Source organism: Gavialis gangeticus, unplaced genomic scaffold (assembly GCF_001723915.1).
Source record: "Gavialis gangeticus isolate Ggan-Ray unplaced genomic scaffold, GavGan_comp1, whole genome shotgun sequence".
In the NCBI taxonomy this organism is placed as follows: Eukaryota; Metazoa; Chordata; order Crocodylia; family Gavialidae; genus Gavialis; species Gavialis gangeticus.
Window position 1 is genome coordinate 89,422,526 of NW_017729022.1, and position 6,214 is coordinate 89,428,739.

The window sequence follows — 6,214 nt, forward strand, 5'->3', positions numbered from 1 at the left end:
TGCGGGGCTTTTTTTATTAAAGAGCTGGAAGGCTGGGGCTGGGTGGGGCAGCCACTGATGGAGCTGGGAGAGTGGGAAGACGATGGGGACTGTTTGATTTGGACATTCAACCTTGGCTGAATCTCCGAATCAGATTCAGTCAAATCAATTCGAGACAGTGATTTGAATCACCAAATAAAATCACTGTCCCCTGAATCAGCCAAATCCAAAGTAAATACTAGCCACTTCGCACAGGCCTACTGGACAGTAGTATAGTCTATGTCAGCTCCACTCCAGCTGGGCATTGTCTTATGGCAAGGGAATTTTCAGTTGCACACTTTAGGTGACTTTAAGGTCCATTTACTTTACCAGCATGGTACAAACCAGGCAAGATCTGATCTTTGAATAGATTGACCATTTGCATTTTTTATTCATTTGAAATAAAGTTTTGGAATATTTTTAAATACACTTGTTTTAAAACATGCTTCTCTAATGTTTTTATAAAATCTTTAATACATAGCTAATAAATAGAAAGTTCTGTAAAGCATCTTAATAACAAATGGAAATGCTGATATTTTGTAACAACATCCCTTAATGTGTTTAATTACAGTTGAGGAAGTTGGTGCATGCTTGATTACACACAGTACAGACTGTTATGAAGAGGGACTAAGATTTGGTGGCTTGTAGCTCCATATTAGAGTAGTTTGTGTAATAGCCAACTGCTATCTGACCTCTCCACACAGCAGAGGCAATGTGGTACCATCTGTACATCCCTTAATCACATTAAATTATGTCATTTATATCACACTGGAATGCAGAATTTGCTTTATGCTTCGGAACAGGATTAATAGAAGCAATGAGTTATAAACAGAAGGCATAGGTGGAAAAACTGGTGGGCCCAATCAGCTTCTCATAGGCTAACGTTCTGCCAGGTGTTGAGCTCTCCTATGAGTTCGCTTAGGCTGCTCACATATATAAAGTTACTTGTGTGTATAAATATTTACAAGATTGAGGCTGTAGGGTTTGATTTTGCTCCCATTGAAGCAAGTGGCAAAACTTCCATTGACATCAGTGGAGCAGAATTAAGACTTAACTTTCTTCTAATTCCATAGACTATCACAAACACCAACAGGGTAACAGAAAAAGAATATGCTATTACATTTATTTTTTTAATAGGTGATATTTAAAAGTTTGTCTCTCATGAATCAGATATTTAAAACATTAGTTAAAACATTTCAGCTTGATACCATCCCTTTAATACATCCAACCTAGCTCAAAATTATTTAGGTTGGGGCAAAAGAGAAGCTGAGGTATATTTTAGGACTTCAGAGACTGTGGGGATGATCCTCATTTCAGGTCACTTGCCTTGGCTCTATTGACTAAAGTAAAGCAAGAAGCTGGGGATCACTCCCTAATGCCTTAGATCTAATATAATACCTAAGTGTACTACTGTGCTGTTCAAGCTAAAGAGTAATTTGTCTTGATATTAAGTATTGTCCTCACTGTTCTAATATATACATCCTAGTTCTTCAGCACTTTGCTGATCTTTTGCTTGGGCCAGAGATTTCCCCCCTTGAATGAAATGTTTGACCTTTTTCTTTCTACCTGCAAGGAGAGATTTCCCACCTTGAATGAATTGTTTGGCCTTTTTTCTACCTTATTCTGAACCATTGGGTGTTGTCTAAATGGTACTGCAAGAACTACCAGATTTCCTGTTGGAAAACCTTTGACCATATAGAGCGAAACTGATCAACAGATCTGGGATCAGGAAGGAGCCAGTGTCCAGGGAGCCAGTGACCAGGGGCTGCAAACAGGGTTAGCAGTTTGCAGGCAGTTTGCTGGGAACAAGAGGAGGAAGAGGAAGAGAAACCAGGCACCAGATCCTGCCCAGGGAAGGTGAACTATCCAGAGCTGCTGTGTCTTTGATTTGTTGAGTGTTTGTTTGGTGGGCAGTGTGTCTTTAGGGCATGTGCTCTGAGAAGCTGGGAGTGTCACTGAATGAGTGATTGCTGATTGCTGAGTGATTGCTGCCTGGGCAAACAGAAGCCCTGGGGTGGAGCCAGTCCAGGCCCAGCAGGGTATAAAAAGAGACTTCCTGAATGACCAGGGAGCCAGTGAGGAGGGGCTGAAAACAAAGTAAGCAGTTTGCAGGCAGGTCAGTTTTTCCCTTCCCCCTTTGTGCTTGGTGTGAGGAAGCAGGGGGAAAAGAACCTTTTCAGGACCATGAATATTAAATAGGCCAGCTTCTAGATGAGTTTGCTATGGAAGGTGTACTTGGAAGAAGGGCAGTAAGAGAGAAAAGGCAGTTTAAGAGACCCAGGGAAATGGCTGGAGGACATTGCAATGCCAGAGCCATTGCCATTGCCTCTGCTTCCACTTGTGAGGTTTCTGTCCCTCTCACCATAAAGGCTTCCACCCAGGTCGAGGTTTGGCACTGTGGGGACTGCAGCTTGCAGGTCCTTCCAGTGACAACCAGGCCGGGGGGTGCCTGCAGTGTGACCGGTGCCTCCTGGTGGTGTCTCACAGGGAACAGGCAAGAGAGCTACAGGAAGAAGTGGTAAGGCGCCAAAGCATCTTTCACCATGAGGAGTTCATCAATTCAGTACTGGAGGAGACCTCTGGGACTGTGGAGAAAGACCTGGCAGAACTAGAGAAGAGAGAGGACATGGACTCCTAGGATGATGGAAGCTGGAAGCTTGTGACCTCTGGCAGCAAGCAGAAATCTTCATCTCTACCTGTAGCAGTTTGTCTAGAGAACAGATATGCAGTCCTAGCGGGAGGAGCACATTACATTGGTGGAGGAGGACAGGCCGGTCCTCACCAAGGTGGGAAGGATCAAGACAACCACCACCAAGAAAAAGTGACAGGTGGTGGTAGTTGGAGACTCCCTTCTGCAGGGGGATGGAAGGAGCCATCTGCCAATCTGACCTGTTGTTTTGGGAAGTCTGCTTTAGATTAGGTTCACCAGGGGATGGAAACCAAAGCCCTGAAGCAAGTGGGAGACCAAGAGGAAGATAAAGCAGGATAGGGCAACAGGGGAGATTCTCTCATACTTCCTGAGAAATCAGGGCAATCAACTAATTACCTCAGGTGCCCGTACAGGAATGCACAGAGCCTGGGAAACAAGCAGGAAGAACTGGAAGTCCTTGCACAGTCCCAGAACTATGACATGATTGGAGTAAGAGAGACTTGAGATAGGTTGCATGACTGGAGCACTGTCATGGATGGGTACAAACTGTTCAAGAAGGAAAGGCAGGGAAGAAGAGGAGGAGGAGGAGTTGCACTTTATGTAAAAGAGACATATGGCTGAGAGTTTCAGTATGAAACTGGAGATAGGTCTGTTGAAAGTCTCTGGGTTAAGGTTAGAGGGGAGAACAGCAACAAAGGTGATGTTGTAATGGGTGTTTGCTATAGACCACCTGACCAGGAGGAAGTGGTAGATGAGGCTTTCTTCAGATAGCTTGTGGATGTTTACCAATCAGAAGCCCTAGTTCTAATGGGGGAATTCAATCACCCTGGCATCTGCCGGGAGGACAATACTGTAGTACGCAGGCAATCCAGGAAGTTTTTGGAGAGTGTGAGGGACAACTTCCTGGTGCAAGTGTTCTTCCTGGAGCAACGAACTAGCAGCATGCTCTTCATGATCTGCTGCTGACAAACAGGGAAGAAATGGTGGAGAATGTAGTAGTGGATGGCAACTTGGGCAGCAGTGACCACAAGATGATTGAGTTCAGGATCCTGAGGAAAGGAATGAAGGAGAGCAGCAGAGTAGGAATCCTTTTAGAAAAGGATGCTTTCAGAAAATCAAACTTTAACTCACTCAGGGAACTCATGGGCAGGATACCCTGGGAAGCCAATCTGAGGGGGAGAGAACTCCAGGATTGCTGGCTGTACTTTAAATAAGCCTTATTGAGAGTGCAGGAGCAAATCATCCCAATGTGCAGGAATACTAGCAAGTATGGCAGTAGACCAGCTTGGCTTAGCAGGGAATTCTTCAGTAAACTAAATCACAAAAAGAAAGCTTATAAGAAGTGGAAACTTGGACAAATAACTAGGAAAGAGTATAAGAGCATTTCTCGGGAATTTGGAGATGAAGTCAGAAAGGCCAAAGCACAATCGGAGTTGCAGTTAGCAAGGGATGTGAAGGATAACAAGAAGGGTTCCTCCAAGTATGTCAGTAGCAAAAGGAGGATTAGGGAAAGTGTGGTACCTTATTGAATGGGGGAGGCAAACTTGTGACAGAGGATACAGAAAAGACGGAAATGCTCAATTCCTTTTTCACCTCAGTCTTCACAGGCAGGGTCAGCTCCCAGACTACTGCACTGGGCAACACAGTTTGGGGAGGAGATGAGCAGCCAACAGTGGTAAAAGAACAGGTTAGGAACTATTTAGAAAAACTGGACATGTACAAGTCCATGGGGCTGGATGGGATGCACCTGATGATGCTGAGGGAGTTGGCTGATGAGATTGCAGAGCCACTGGCCATCAGTTTTGAAAACTCATGGCAATCAGGAGAGGACTTGGATTATTTGAAAAAGGCAAACATAATGTCCATATCTAAGAAAGGGAAAAAAGAGGACCCAGAGCGCTACAAACCCATCAGGCTCACCTCAGTCCCTGGAAAAATCATGGTGCAGCTCCTCAGGGAATCTATTTCTAAGCTCTTGAAGGAGAAGGAGGTGATTAGGAACAGTCAGTATGGATTCACCAAGGGCAAGTCATGCCTGACCAACCTGCTTATTTGTATCTTCCATATTAACATAGGCCTTAAGGCCCACCCAGCTAACTGGTAGCCCTTTGCCTGACCAACCTGGTTGCCTTCTATGACAAGGTGACTGGCTCTGTGGATGCGGAGACACCAGTGGATATGGTGTACCTCAATTTTAGTATACAGTCTCCTACAACATTCTTGCAGGCAAGCTAAGGAAGTCTGGACTGGATGAATGGACTGTAAGGTAGAAAGAAAACTGGCTGGATCATTAGGCTCAGAGAATAGTAGTCAATTGCTCGATGTCCAGTTGGCATCCGGTATCAAGTGGAATGCTTCAGGGGTCGGTCCTAGGGCCGCTTTTGTTCAGTGTCTTCATCAATAACCTGAAAGATGGCATAGAGTGCACCAGATGACACCAAGCAGGGCAGGAATAGTAGATACACTGGAGGGAGGGTTAGGATTCAGAGTGACCTAGACAAATTGGAGGATTGGGCCAAAAGGAATCTCATGAGATTCAACAAGGACAAGTGAAAAGTCCTGCACTTAGGATGGAAGAATCCCATGCACCAGTACAGACTGGGGGCTGACTGGCTGGGCAGCAGCTCTGCAGAAAAGGACCTGGGGGATACAGTGGACAATAAGCTAAATGTAAGCCAGCAGTGTGCCCTTGTTGCCAAGAAGGCTAACGGCATACTGGGCTGCATTGGTAGGTGTGTTGCCAGCAGGGCAAGGGAAGTGATTATTCTCTTCTATTCAGGGGAGACCTCACTGGTGAGGCCACATCTGGAGTATTGTGTCTAGTTTTGGACCCCCCACTACAAAAAGGATGTGGACAAATTGGAGAGAGTCCAGCGGAGGGCAACAAAAATGGTGATGGGGCTGGGGCACATGACTTACGAAAAGAGTGTGAGGGAACTGGGCTTATTTAGTCTAGAGAAGAGAAGACTGAGAGGGGATGTAATAGCAGCCTTCAACTGTCTGAAGAGTGGTTCCAGAGAGGATGAAGCTTGGAGGTTTTTAAGACCCAGCTAGACAAAGCTTTCACTGGATTGATCTAGTTGGGGATGGTCCTGCTTTGACCAGGGGGTTGGACTAGATGATCTACAAAGTCCCTTTCAATCCGAATTTTCTATGATTCTACCAGCCAGCTTGGCAAGGATGGTGGAGGTTTTTTGCTTTCCTTTGTAGTATTTGATAAAGTCCACTTATTGGCTAGATGGTCGCATCCAGAGAGTGACAGAAAGGGATCTTGGAGTCATTGTTGACTCCAGGATGAACATGAGCCACCAATGTGAGGAAGCAGTCAGTAAGGCTGACCACACCTTGTCGTGCATCTATAGATGCATCACAAGCAAGTCCAGGGAGGCAATCCTTCCCCTCTACGTGGCACTGGTCAGGCCACAGTTGGAGTACTGTGTCCAGTTCTGGGTGCCGCACTTCAAGAGGGATGTGACTAGCATTGAAGGTCCAGAGGAGGGCCACTCACATGGTCAAGGGGCAGCAGGTCAGGCCCTATAAAGAGAG

General features: G+C 45.7%; 1 long non-coding RNA gene across 1 annotated transcript in view; it reads right to left on the reverse strand.

Annotated features, from left to right (window-relative positions):
* Window positions 1–4,677: 4,677 nt before the first annotated feature.
* Window positions 4,678–6,214, reverse strand: part of LOC109296272 — a 23,457-nt gene continuing 21,920 nt past the window's right edge. The window contains exons 2-3 of the long non-coding RNA XR_002096942.1: window positions 4,790–5,073; window positions 4,678–4,712 (exon numbers count right to left, since the gene is read on the reverse strand). This is a non-coding gene — a long non-coding RNA (uncharacterized LOC109296272). The remainder of the gene's footprint in view (window positions 4,713–4,789; window positions 5,074–6,214) is intronic.